Source organism: Hyperolius riggenbachi, chromosome 7 (assembly GCF_040937935.1).
Source record: "Hyperolius riggenbachi isolate aHypRig1 chromosome 7, aHypRig1.pri, whole genome shotgun sequence".
NCBI classification, from domain to species: Eukaryota; Metazoa; Chordata; class Amphibia; order Anura; family Hyperoliidae; genus Hyperolius; species Hyperolius riggenbachi.
The window spans coordinates 271,265,024-271,280,217 of NC_090652.1; the positions used below are offsets into that span (position 1 = coordinate 271,265,024).

Below are 15,194 nucleotides of genomic sequence, written 5' to 3' on the forward strand. Positions count from 1 at the left end.
TCCAGTTTCCTTTCCTAGCTGAGTATGCTGTACTCCACTCTTCAATTCCGTTTTTATTAATGAAAACGTTATTGCTTGAAGAGCTGTAGTTGTTTTTTTTTTTTATGTTTTGCAGTTTACCGGGTTCATCGCTGCCTATTTATAATGTGAACAAGCTGTTTTTGTGGACATTGAGCCCATTGATTGAGAGTTTCATTGGTGGATTGCCAGGATTATGTACTATAATATCATGTATACTATCTAAGAATTTCCTGGTAGAGCATAAACACAAAACCATGGAGGTGCCCACAGGTATAAAACAATTAAAACAATATAAAAACAAGAGGTGTGGTAAGCTTACCTCCTGTGGGGAAGTAGCACATGCAGAAATAATAAACTTGTTCGAGATTGTCAAGAGTTTATTGCAGAAAAGGTTCAGACAATATGTTTCTTGGGTATCTCCCACGGTTGTATGCTTTGAGTAGCCTATATATCTAGAAAATACCCAACCTACCAGGAGTGCGACCCCTGTGAAACTTGCAGACCCGAGCGGAGACTGGTTCTCCTCCATAACCCATAATGGTGGTTGCATTTCTTGCAACCTGAAATTATTTTACACATTTTTATTTTGGTGTTTAGACATATTGCACTATTGGATCCTAGTGTTTTTTTCCTTTTGTCTTTCTGGTCCTCGGTCTTCTTGGTCCACCCTACATCAGACTGATCGAGCTTATGTTGATGAGTTGTGTCAGGGTATCTGTTGCAATTTTCTAGCGGTAGGGTATTTCTGAGGGACTACCTAAAATGTACCCGAGACGAGAGGAACCCCAGGATTTTTACTTACCTGGGGATGTGTCATATTCCTGAGGGATCCGTAGATCTTCAGGAGACTAGGAAGAAACAGAGACACTGGGAGCCCTTTATAGTGTAGTATGCTGAAGTGATGGTTTGCTTCAAAGCAAGGTATGGATGATACAAACAATTGTTGCAAGTCCAGCAATCACAGTATAATCGCAAGTGAGGAAATCCTGTCCTCACTCGTGTTCTTAGGTCTCCAAAAAATTATTCCAAGTTCAAGGAACTAAAAACAAAAATGACCCTCACGCAATAATGAAGGACTATGTGAACTAAAACTGGAGAGAAGGCGGCCCCCAAAAATAATATTGTGGCAATTAATAATATGAATATAATAAAAAAGCTTACCTCTAAAAAGGACAAAGCCTGAGTGAGGTAATTAACATTTATTGCAATTCAGACACTAATGAGGTTATGCATTTCGCAGATCTCAGTCCGCTTCTTCAGATTAATAACAACAGTGTTTTAGTGCAGGGTATGGAAGCAGGGAGCACCTTTGCTCGCATAGCCTGCACTAAGACACTGTTGTTATTGATCTGAAGAAGTGTCCTGAGATCCCCGAAACGCGTAACCTTATTAGTGATTGAATTACGATATGTTTTACTTACCTCATTCAGGCTTTGTCCTTTTTAGCTCTAAGCTATTTTATTATTTTCCTATTATTCATTGCCTCAATATTATTTTGGGGGTGCCTCCTCCTCTCCGGTTTTACTTACCTAGAACTCCTTTCAGGCCCCACAGAGTCTACCAGTCTCCTCCTTTCTGGTGCTGTCAGGCCGCGACTGAGCTCAGTTGCAGACTACCGTGCATAAGCGGTCGCACACCTTCTCAATCACGTTCCCGTAGCCCGGAGCAGTCTGCACCCAGCAGTCACTGCCTGTTGCAGTGTTACTTAACAGTCACATGATTAGAATGGGAATCAGGATGCCCTTGTCCCACTGGTGTGATTATTTTTTCCCCTAAATGCGAACAAGCATTTTTTCCTCCGATTTTTGTGTTTAGTCTATGGGAGCACAAGAAAATACAGCTAACAGCTAACGTTTGGCTTAGAGGTTAAATTCAGACCAGCATGCAGCAGGCCCTCAATAATAACATACAGCAGAGAACTGCTTTTGTTGTATAAAATAAACCCTCACACAATTCATAACTATAATAAGCAGCAGTGTGGCCCCTCCTCCTTAAAGACACCCGTGCTAGAAAGCTAAGAAACACTTTGATGAATACAAGGAACCTGGGACAACTATTTGGAGCATTGGGAAAGGCGGAAGCCCATTTAGAGGCACTGGGGGCAAGTCACTCTTCCATGGTCTCTGAGAAGCAAGAATAATCTTTGAGGGACATTGGAAAGCTAAATTATACAATGAAAGATACTGCAAATCTTAAAGAGGAACTTTAACCAAGGAATGAACTTCATCCCAATCAGTAGCTGATATCCCTTTTCCCATGAGAAATCTTTTCCTTTTCTCAAATGGATCATCAGGTGGCTCTGTATGGCTGATATTGTGGTGAAACCCCTCCCACAGTGTGATGTCAGGACCATGGTTCTGACATCACACTGTGGGAGCCTTGTTGCATTGTGCTAAATAACAGCTGTTTACAGCTGTTTCCAACTGCCAAAAAAAGCAAGCAGCATCACCTGCCAGCAGTAAAAATGTCACCATGTCATAAATGTCAGAATGTAAATCAGGGAGAGGAAAGATTTTGCAATGGGCAAACTCTTTCTAAATCATTTATACGTAATTAATGTAAAAATGAAGCACTTTTTTTTATTACAATATTTTCACTGGAGTTCCTCTTTAACACTATGGGAACCAGTAGACAGCTGTGACTCGGCGCACAGGGTGCTAGAAAACTGTAATGCCATACTCTAGATCTAGAAGGTGTGATGAAGTTATATTTTGTGGTCATACTCTAGGCAGCTCACAATCTCATCCCTACCCTAGTCTTAAATCCAGTGGCATAACTACAATTCAAAGACCCCCCCCCCCCCCCAGCAAAGCTTTGATGCTCACACCCCTTCCTTTGCTCCTCCCTGATGCCCTTTATGGCCTGAGGGCCCATCTCTCACTTGGATCATAAAACAAGTGTGGCCATTATGATCTTTGCACCCATAACAAGTGTAGCCACAAAAACACTGGATCTGGAGGATGGTCACCTGTATTGGAGGAAGGGGAGGTTAGTAGTTGGGGTGTACCACAGCTCTGAGCCCTCCACAGGGTCTGCTCCCCTCTAGTTATGCCCCTGGATAGGTCAGTGTCCTTACTGTCACTGAGGAACCAATTGAGTGTGTTTTTGGGATGGGAGAGGCATTTGAAGAGAAAACCACAAGCAGAACATATTCCCCTACCTGAAAGTTCCCAGATATTCCTGGCACAGCCTTTTACTGTTCTGAGAAGAGAGGTTTTCTGTGTTGTATAAGCAGGGCAGTTTCTGGTCATTTTGGTGCCCCAGACAAGCTATTTTTTGCTCCCCCTTCAAAAGTCATATGAATAGGAAGATCATAGCCTACATTCATTTGCAGAGCTGTTACAAGGTCCTCCAGCACCCAAGGCTGAGACACCAAAGTGCGCCCCTCCATCCCTTCCACCCCAGCCGTCACACACTGATTGCTATTAGACTAAGAGGCGCCACAGGGCCCACAACCTCCCCAACACCCTAATCTCTAGTTATCTGGCTTGCAGTCACTGCCATGTATTCCCTTTTCTTATTTCTCTCTGCTTCATACACAATAGGGGAATAGTAGCTGAGTGAGTTTTGCATCCCCTCCTACACTGCGTCCTGACGCTGGAGCCTCTCTCGCCTCTGTCTCAGCCCGGCCCTGTTCATTTGTTTTGCAGGCAGGTAACTATAACTGTTAGATCATATATAGAAATTATGTTACTCCTCAAAATAAGTCTAGTAGTAGCAATAAGGTATTGTACCATGTTAGCCATCAGTAAAAGCAAAAAGTTTTCAATCAGGATACCATTTATTGGCTAACTTAAAAGAACAAGAATAAAGCTGGCCACTAACGGTCCAATTTCTAGCGAAAAATCGTTCGAGCGATCAGAAATTCTGATCGGATTGGTTGTAAATAATCTTAGTTGATGGGCACAATCAATAATGAACGATTATAAAAACAATCGTCCGATTGAGTTTTCGTCGAACCAAAATTTGGATTTTCTTCTTGGTCGTGATAGATAGGAAGCAATGATTGGTTAGTTGATGGTGTAGTGAACGATTTTTTGTCCGATCAGAATTTCTGATCGCTCAAACGATTTTTCGCTAGTAATTGGACCATTAGTGGCCACCTTAAAGAGAACCCGAGGTGGCATTGTATTATGTTAGTGGGGCACAGAGGCTGGTTGGTCACACTAACACCAGCCTCTGTTGCCCCATCGTGTGTCTCAAAGACCCCCCTTCTCGCTGCTATACTCCCCGCAGTGCTGGCGACACGCAGCGCGTCGCCAGCACAATGTTTACTCTAGCGCTGTCTGTCAGCGCCGCTCCGCCGCCTCCTCCGCATCGCCGCTACCCGCCCTCGTCCCTTCCCTCCAAACAGCGGGAGGGAAGGGACGAGGGCGGGTAGCGGCGATGCGGAGGAGGCGGCGGAGCGGCGCTGACAGACAGCACTAGAGTAAACATTGTGCTGGCGACACGCTGCGTGTCGCCAGCACTGCGGGGGTATAGCGGCGAGCAGGGGGGTCTTTGAGACACACGATGGGGCAACAGAGGCTGGTGTTAGTGTGACCAACCAGCCTCTGTGCCCCACTAACGTAATACAATGCCACCTCGGGTTCTCTTTAAGCAAGCTTTCGGCTGTACAGCCTTTGTTGGGCTTCAATCCTGTTTGAATCCTGCTTCCAGGATTGAAGCCCGACAAAGGCTGTACTGCTGAAAGCTTGCTTACTCTTATCCTTTTAACCTTCCTAGCAGTTTTGATGGTTATACACGTCAATAGAAAACAGTATTGAGGTGCATACCCATCAGTACTCTCCTGCACTGTATACTAGACCCTTGCTTGACAGATGTTGGCAAGATACAGGAAAAAAGTTATGAAAATTAATTGGATCACTGTTTGCACAGAAATCCTGGGGAGGTTGAACTCCAGGGAGGATACGTTAGCCAATAAATGGTATCATCCTGATTCAAAACTTTTTCAAAATAAGTCTCTAAAGGATGCACACATTATTACCAGGTCAGATACACCTCAATGGCCAAATACTTACTGAACCCATATAACCCTTGATATAATTGTTATCAGGGGTTTGTAGCCACTTCATAAAAACAATTATACTGTATTGTGCAAGTCAGTCTGGGTCTTCACAGGTCTGAACATTGTTCTGAAAATCCAGAAGAGTTGCAACTACCAATACAGACCTATAAGCTAAGACTAAAGGCACACGGGCTACAACTGTTGCTGGAAACACATGGCGCGCGCATGTTACGGCGACAGGTCCTCCGTGTGTATGAGGCGCGCGCAAGGAACTGTTGCTAATTAGAGCTGTCGCCAGGCGATTGACTTGGCCAATCGCCGGCAACAGCTGTTGCAGGAACCGTCGCTAGTCTCAAGTCGGTGCGGTCGTCTGTATGCTAGTCTCTCTTGTGAGTCTGACAGTTCATTGAACCTGCGGCAGAAGTTACTGAGCCAAATTCAATGATAGTGCTGCGCAAAGTGGTAATGATACTTAGATGTACTCCAGGCTGCAAGCAGTGTCCTCTGTATAGGACAGGTGTTGTATACTTTAAATGATCCAATACTGCCTCGCTTGCATTTCTCAGGACTCCAGTGAGCATATGTGGAAAAAAGCACAAAGAAAGGGGACATAGAGCGTAACGTAAAGGTACTTCACCCTCTGTGCAAAGCCACACACTACCAGGAAAAGTGACTGAGCCCCAAACGCACTAGAACTTCCACCTTTGGCTTTGCACAGAGGGTGAAGAAGTTACTGAGCAACAGTTTCCGCTATGTTGCAGACAGGTTGTTGCCGCGTATATACAATCGGCGCTTGTATACAACTGTCGTTGCTGGAGACTTTCAACTGTTGCTTGTCTCCATGCAACTGCAGACATCCGTGCCTCATGTGTATGTAGCTTAACAGCTTAATTAGCACATTAATAGCACCAAGGAGCGTAAATAGAGGGAAGCAGCTCCTGAGCTGTGTGTGTGTGTGTGTATGGGGGGGGGGGGACGCTGCTAAAATTGGCTTCCTCCGATACAGAGGACAATACTCCAGATCAGGTGTTTTTTTGGCTACACTTGTTACGGGTGTGAAGATCACGATGGCCACACTTGTTTTATGACCCTTGTAAGATGGACTCCAGAGCTGTAAAGGGCACCAGCTCTGTGGTGACCTCCCCCCACTGGTGTATAGGGCTGGAAGGATTTGCTTACATCAGTGATGCTGGGTGATGGGATCTGCATGGCTGGATTTCAGGCCAGGCCACATAGGCCATGGCCTAGGGCACCAGGAAAGAAAGGCAGGCTGTGGGTAGCAGTTAGCTTGCAGAACATTCGTCCTGCTACACAGAGTTTGCACATAGCTATGGTTGGCTACTAACAGCCGTATCTGGCACTCAGGGGATGAAGGGGCAGCTGCCTGTCACTCACCAAATGTGCCGCTCGCCAAGCAGCTTAGAATCAAATCCCTGGCATCATGTCACTAACTGTCCTAAAATGAGCTTACAATGTAATCTCTGCCATCACCTCATTAACTGTCCTGAGAGGAGCCAACAATCTAATCCCTTCTGTGTTAGGGGTAAAGTTTAGGATGCTGTTGTCAGGGGGCAGCTGGTGATAAAAAGTACAGTACAAAAGCCCTGGAGACCTGGAATGAAGACAGTGTTCCAATTCACCCAAAAGGCATTAAATGTAGTTGAGTTGAGGGCTCTGTGCAGGCCAGTTATTCCGACAACACAATACACAGTAAGGGCCCTTTTCCACTAGAGCGATTGTGATTGCTGAATCGCAAAATCGCAAATCGCTAGTGATTTTTAAATCGCTAGAGTTGTTACTTTATCATAGAAATCACAAGAAGTATTTTCCACTACAGTGATTCGATTTGGAAATCGATTTCGCTTGCTGGAGCGATTTTTACAATGATAATGCAATGCAAATGAAAATCACAAATCGCAATCGCATAACAGAATTAATGAAAAATCGCAATCGCAATCGCTGGCGTTTGTGATTTGTGATTGCGATTGCTAGTGGAAAAGGGCCCTAAACTATGACTTCATGAACCAGGCTTGGTGCACAGTAACCTTCTGTTCTGTAAGCTGTGTTTCAGGGGATTCTCCTTCCCACAAGTGTCATTGGGTAATACATTTTAGGCCAGGCTGCTGAATGTCATGTAAACTTTCTAGAAAGCTGTGATGAGGACAGCTGCACCGGTTTAAACTTGTCCAAGATGGTTCAGCCTGATAATTACACAGAACCATAGACAGAACAAATGGATACCCTAGGGAATTGTGATATACTAAGCAAAGGGGCAACATGTTAAAATCATCTAAGTTGTTACAAGAAAATCTACTTTTAAACGGGTTCTCTTGACCTTTTTATAAACAAAAACTGCCACTTACCTGGGGCTTCTATCGGCCCCCTGCAGCTGGAATGTCCCATGCTGTTCTCTTCTGATGCGCCGTTCCCTGCCGCCGGGAATTATTCGTCTAACTAGACGAACAGAAGTATGGCTGCGCGGACGTGGCCGTGTGCGTGCTTGCTCCCGCTTGCGTCAGGGGGCCGATAGAAGCCCCAGGTGGCTTTTTTTGTTTTTAAAAAGGTCAAGAGAAACCCTTTAAATAAATTAATTTTTTTCAGGGAACAGAATGTCTGTGAAGGTGCCCATTAACAGTACAATCTCTGGAATTATTGACCGCACAATCATACAATCAATCAGTATAGTCAATGTTGCCAATCAACGACAACTGTCTTTCTAAATTTCAAAACAATTAATTAAAGGTTCCAATTAACGGTACAATCTCCCAGATGAATGACCATATGATCAGGGCCATTCTAGACACTGTGCTGCATGATGCAAACTTGTGAGAATGCACCCCCACCCTTCTGATTTGGAATGATTGCACAGCACCCGACAATTTGCACCGCATAGCGGTGCAACAAAACAAGACAAAAGATACAAGTAGTATGTATTTCCTGTATATGCGCCGCTGCGGGAGCCACTCTCCTCCCTTTACTGCGGCGCTGTGGATCACCGCTGAGCTGAGGTCTAGTAGCGAGGGGGATATGGGGTAGTGAGGGAGGCGGTCGCCAACTCAGAAGGTAAATGAGCGGCGGCCAGGGGGCAGAGGGGCAGTATGGAAGATGCAAGTCGTTCAGGGGGTGTCATTGCCTATGATCGATCGAATCGGGATCCGATAATGGTGCCGATCAACCATTCAGTCAAATTTTGTAATCATTCTTTTGGTCTGATCTGATTCATTATCATTTTCCCCTCCGTTGATGTTCCAGAACTATCATTTTGGACCCCCCAGCGGAGGGAAAATTATCCCGAAAAGATCGTTTGGGCCTACCAACATTAATTAGCACCTTAAAGGGAACCTGAAGTGAGGGGATATGGAGGCTGACATTTATTTCCTTTTATGTGCCTGGCCTGGCTGTCCCACTGTTTCTAAAGCTTTTAGCCATAGACCCTGAACAAGCATGCAGATCAGATGTTTTTGACAAAAAACTAACAAGAGTAGCTGCATGCTTGCTTCAGGTGCGTCACTGTGTGGCAGAGACGTAGCTAGGGTTTTCAGTGCCTGGGGACAAAGACAGTTTTGCGCCCCCCTCTGGGCAAAATAGGTATGTATGGCCACACGTCAGAATGTGGTCGTGATCATGGATGGAGTCAAATGGTGTTTAAAGGTGTTTAAAGGAGAACTGTAGTGAGAGGTATATGGAGGCTGCCATATTTGTTTCCATTTAAGCAATACCAGTTGTCTGGCTATCCTACTAATCGTCTACCTCTAATACTTTCAGCCATAGGCCCTGAACAAGCATGCAGCAGGTCAGGTGTTTCTGACAATTTTGACAGATATGACAAGATTAGCCGCATGCTTGTTCCTGGTGTGATTCAGACACGTCTTCAGCCAAATAGACCAGCAGAGCTTCCAGGTAACTGGAATTGCTTAAAAGGAAATAAATATGGCAGCCTTCATATATACCTCTCACTACAGTTCTTCTTTAAATAGCCAGATGTGCCCTCCCCCCCCCCTTTAGATAGCTATAAGTGCCCTCTTCCCCATTCAGATAGCCAAATGTACGCCCCTTTAGATAGCCCAATGTGCCTTCCTTAGATTGCCAGATGTTGTAGGGGTGCAGCACAGCCGTGCTGAGCACCCTCACAGTGCTGCGCCTGAGGACATATGTACCCCCTTACCCCCCCCCCCCCCCCCCCCATAGCTACACCTCTGCTGTGTGGCAGCTCGTAGTCTTCATGTGAAAGTGTGTGATCTGTACAGCCTGCAGGCAGTTCACAGTTCTGGCTTCTCACTGGCTGGCTGGAGAAGTGGCCAGTCTAGCACTACAGCTTGCTTGCTGCCACTGGAAGTCTGCTGCGGCCATTCAAACCTCAAACCCCTCTTTCCACCCCCCTCACCTTACTCGGCAGAGTAGTGCAGGGAGCAGTGAAGTATTACACATGATCACATGACATGCATGAGGAGGTAAGTATGGGGAGCGTCTGCCAGGAGGAGAAGGAGATCGGATGCAGCAGGATCAGGTACATATTCCAGTGCTTTCTACGCTATTCTTCAAGATATGCAGAGAAACCACCACACTCCCTTTCCTTTCAAAGATCATGTCTAATGAGTGAAAACAATGAGTTTTCAGCTTTATGTTTTTGAGACAGCCACTGTAGAGCCTTGGTCAGCTGGCATTTACATAAATAATCATATAAATAATCTGTGTGGCTTAATGTGACCTTGTAGTGGGTCACAGTGTACCTATCTGCTAGCAAAGCTGCACATTAGACAGGTTTCTGGTTCCTGCACATGCTCAGCCACTGTTGCCCCTAGCAACCATTGCTCGATCACTTTGGCAACACTGCAAGGAATTAGTTCTATGCAACATGCTGTTCATGTACAGCTCTGCTAACTGATCAGCTTACAGGGCAACAAGGTCCTAACTGGCATGTGTCTAAGGGCCCTTTTACACAGTTGGTGTGTGTTAGTGTGCGTTAGTACGCATTGGTACGTGTTAGTACGCATTTTTTCCCATAGCAGTTCATTGTGAAAAACATTTCAGTGTGAAAGGGGAAATAGGAAAACATGGGCATTACTTTAAAAATCAGTTTTCTTTCAGTTATAATTGAGAGCAACTGATTAAGTGTAAAAGGGCCCTAATGCAGATTTCACGCATTTTACTGCACAGCGACGCACACCCAGGCGGCAGGAGGTTTTTGGTCACCTTGCATGTTTATCCTTCTTCCACTTTGCTGCTGTGGACAGTCGCACGCATATTTTCGCACATAAACGCACGTGGTGTCCAAAAACCTTGTACATGAAGTAAAGGCAGCAAGAAATTTGGGTGCCGGGAAAAAACGTTGAAAGTAGAATGTAGCTAACAATTACCGATATGCGACTATTTTAGAGGGTTCATATTCGTTAGTAAAACATCTGTAAATATTACGGATATTTGACTACAGCTAAACCTAACCCTGCTCTCACACAAAATCCTTCCCCCTCCAATGCCTGACCCTAAACACCCCCCCCCCCCCCCCCCCCCCCCCGACGCCTAACCTTAAAAACCTCTTCCTTACGCCTAACCTGAACTGTCCCCTTCACGATGCCTGGCCTTAACCCCCCACCGCCACAAAAAGGGAAAATACCGGAGTTCCTACATAGACAATAATATATACGATAAACATTAATATCAACAATAAATTTTAACCGCACGCCCAAATGTCTGCTTCAGCACCCATTTGTTGCTAATTAACATTAGTACCAATGGTGGCATCCAAAATCTCCATTTATTTATTTTATTGTTAACTATTTATATAGCGCCAACAGAGTATATTGTCTAGTCACTGAAAGGATACCTGAGGTGACATGTGACATGATGAGATAGACGTGTGTATTTACAGTGCCAGGCACACAAATAACTATGCAGTGTTCCGTTTTTTTCTTTCTCTGCCTGAAAGAGTTAAACATCAAGTTTGTAAGTGGCAGTTCCTGTCTGAGTCAGGACTGGGTCAGACTACAGTGTGACCCTCACTGATAAGAAATTCCAACTATAAAACACTTTCCTAGCAGAAAAATGGCTTCTGAGAGCAGGAAAGAGAAAAAAGGATCAATAATTCATAGATTTTAGCTCTGGCATACTTCAATGAATGTGTCATTGAGCAAAAACAATAAAACAGTAAAACATTTAAAAATAGATTTAAATATAAAATAAAAATGTGTAATATCTTAAAAAGTAATTTTAGGAGAAGGAGGATAGATACAATTGTTTATTTCATTTTTCACCTCGGGTGTCCTTTAACTGTCTCTCAGAGGGGATCACAGTATAGTCCCTACTATAGTCATATGTCTATATTGTGTAGGGTATGTATTGTAGTCTAGGGCCAATTTAGGGGAAGCTGATAAACTTATCTGTATGTTTCTGGAATGTGGAAGGAAACCGGAGTGGCCGGAGGAAACACAGACATGGGGAGAACATACAGACTCTGTGCAGATAGTGCCCTGGCTGGGATTCATACGAGGACCCAGGGTTGCAAGGCAAGAGTACTAACCATTATGCCACCATGTTGCCCACCACAGGCACTAAGATTTTGTGTCCCCCGAAGCCCTAAGTAACCAAAATATGCGAGTGATTTCAGAACACCCCACTGTGAACCCACCTTTACAGCTGCAGAGTTCTGAGATCAATTCCTAGCCAGGACAATATGGAGTGTGTGTGGTCTCCCTGTGATTGTGTGGGGTTCCTTGTAGCATCCTGGTTTCCTCCCACACCCCAAATTGCCTTCTCCTGTCCCTCAAGTATAGCTGTAGACTATTGGATATAAGGCTGTAGTGAGAACATTAGATTGTGAGCTGTGGGACTATAAGTGACATTAATTATTTAGCATGCAGTATTGTTAAAAATGTCAGCTTTGCTACAGTAGATAATAATAGCAGAACAGTGACACCTACAGTTCCATTTTTGCTATTTTAGGTTTGCACTTGTACTAGATAAGCTTCATTTTTCTTCCTCTAACACTCTTGCGGCCATCAGACATATGCAGTATCTACAGTACAAGAGATGTAAGTGTTCTTTTCAGATAGGTAGGAAGCCCCCTGTAGCTGATGGCTGGTGGTAACTGGACAGCATTAATACACACTACCCTGCAGTATCCAATAGAGGGTGCTCTTGTTCAAGAACGAAAACATTACTGACTGCTCTCTTGTGCAGTGTTACTATGTTACAATTTGTGTTGCTTATTGTATTGAGGTAAACACAAATTATCTGGTGTAGACCTCACCAAATTGTAAACATCTTTCGTTCTCTCTATTTTTGAAGTAGGAATGCAATCCCTGCTGCTTAGAAAGTAAAATATGCAATTTTTATATCCTTTAAATGGAATGTGCAGGCTAGTTAAAATCTACTTAGCCGGGGCTTCCTCCAGCCCCTTGCAGCTAACATGTCCCATGCCGCAGCTCGCTGCCGGTGCAGAGGCTGACATCGCCAGAGCGTCCTCTACTGCGCCTGCATGAGTGCCTCTGTCAATCAAGTCCACATTGTCCGGAGTGTACTGCGCAGGCGCAGTAGTGGGGACCAGGAGCCAGCGGCTGAGAGTAAAGCTACGGTGTGGGATATGTCGGCTGGAAATTTCCTTTAAGCAATATAGTTTTATTCTATAGTTTTTTCTTATTGAGGAAGCACTTTTCTGCACAATTATTGCTTGCACAGAGGAAGAGTTGCTCATTTCCTGTTCAGAAACGCACTCATACCTTGGGATCGTGGAGTTGGTCCTTGAAAGCCCACTATATTGAAAAAAGTAAGCAGCTAAAATCTGACAGAACTGACAGGTTTTGGAGTAGTCCATCTCCTCATGATATATCCTCAGGGTTCTCTTTGTTTTCAAAAGCATTTTCTGAACTACGGTGGCTAAGTCTAACTGCCGAAATAGTAAAATGCTAGCCAGCCTTCCTCCTCACTTGCACACTATCTTAGCAGTTGAACTGAGCAACTGCCGTTCAGGGATAGCTTTTGAAAACAAAGAAAACCCAGAGAATCCCCCATGAGGAAATGGACCAGCCCAAAACCTGTCAGATTTTAATTTTAACTGCTTTCTTTTTTCACTGTAGTGGTCCTTGAAAGATCTACTTGACTGGACTTATACTGTAGGCTGTATCAATCAAATATAATATTTTTTGTGACCCCTGCGGGGAATGTTCTGGTGTATTTTCTGTTCTGTTTTATTTTGAGTTCTTTTTTTTTTTTAGGATAGCCGGACCCCAAATTACACTTTCAAAGGGATAAATTAGGTAGTCAGATAAGAATTATATTTGTTGTATTCCCCTACATTACCTAGCTCAGAGACGTCTCTTCGCTTCTCACTGCGCCGGGAACATACGTACTCGTGCCGCTACCATTCTGCCAGCAGCTCTATGAGCAGGCATGCTGAGCTTGGGTAAAAGCCAGAAATGGATTAAGATGAGATGGCAGGATAGCAGTTTTTTTCCCACCACTGATGGTCATCTGGCTTTTTTTTTAGTAAGATTTGGTGAGGGCTAGCATCCACCAGGCCCCTAGATTACCTCCAGGCCCTAGGCAACTGCCTAGGTTTGCCTTGTGGATGATCCGGCTCGGGTAAAAACAGCTGCATCTCATTTCTATTCTGTGCTGGGGACAGCTCAGCATGGGGTTTGTTCTCATGAAGTATCTCTCCATATCGGGCTATTGTGAGAATTGTTTTCTCTCATTATCTCTGTCTTCACAATTGAACACTCCTTATCTGTTTTATCTCATGAATTGTCTTTCCATATCTGTTCATCTCTTGATAATTTAGCCAAACTGACTTTGCCTCAAAAAAACAAAACACTATAAAATTGATCTCTTCTGTCTAGAAGGCCTAAAGAGGGTTGATATGACTGCCTATTACACTGCTCTATTCCGCAAGCATGCAATGGTCACGTCCAAGGGTGTAACTAGAATTCGCAGGGACCCCCAACAAAACCTTAGCCCAAGTTAAAGGGGAACTGAAGTAAGAGGTATACGGAGGCTGCCATATTTATTTCTTTTTAATCAATACCAGTTGCCTGGCAGCCATGCTGATCCTCTGCCTCTAATACTATAAGCCATATCCCCTGAACAAGCATGCAGCAGATCAGGTGTTTCAGACTTTAAAGTCAGATCTGACAAGACTAGCTGCATGCTTGTTTCTGGTGTTATTCAGATACTACTGCAGAGAAATAGACCAACAGGGCTGCCAGGCAACTGGTATTGATTAAAAGGAAATAAATATGGCAGCCTCCGTATACCTCTTACTTCAGTTCCCCTTTAAAGAGAAACTCCGACCAAGAATTGAACTTTATCCCAATCAGTAGCTGATACCCCCTTTTACATGAGAAATCTATTCCTTTTCACAAACAGACCGTCAGGGGGCGCTGGATGAGTGATATTGTGGTGAAACCCCTCCCACAAGAAACTCTGAGGACCGTGGTACTCCTGGCATTTCCCTGGCTGTGAACCTTGTTACATTGTGGGAAATAGCTGTTTACCGCTGTTTCCAACTGCCAAAAAAGCATGCAGCAGCTACATCACCTGCCAACAGTAAAAATGTCACCATGTAATAAATGTCAGAATGTAAATCAGGGATTTAAAAGATTTTACAACGAGCAAACACTGACTAAATCATTTATACATAATTATTGTAAAAATTAAGCACTTTTTTTATTACATTATTTTCACTGGAGTTCCTCTTTAAGCAGAATTAGATAGGTTCCCCAATCCTGAGTATCAGGAATAGGTTGTCTTTGTATCTCACCAGATATTCATTTTAAATAGCCTAAGTGACCCCCCCACATCGGTACTAGGTAGGGTTTGACACCCCCTTCTCCAATTACAAGTATTAGTTAGCCTCTCTGCCCCATAGATATTAATTTTAATTACTTATTAATTAGCCTTTGAGCCCCTTTAATTGCCCTCACATCCCCCCCACCCGCACTAGTCCCCATTTCACTAGGAGGGAAGCAGGTGGTTTTGGCGCACGAAGCTCAGCGACGAGCAATGAAAGTGGGCGTCGCTATAGCAGGGTAAGGATAATTTGGGGTTCTTCTGAATTACATCTCCCTTTGAGTTGCTACGACTCAGAGGGAGAATAGTAGTTAAAGATAACCTGAGGCAGTTTTTACTAAAGATAATAGGACGCAGAGGCATGTTCTCTGCACAATGACAT

The 15,194-nt window shown here is 44.2% G+C and overlaps 1 protein-coding gene across 1 annotated transcript in view; it reads left to right on the forward strand.

The window, feature by feature from the left end:
• The window catches only part of ACVR1C (activin A receptor type 1C), a 168,542-nt gene that overhangs the window by 113,782 nt on the left and 39,566 nt on the right, over window positions 1-15,194 (forward strand). The gene's annotated exons all lie outside the window — the stretch shown is intronic.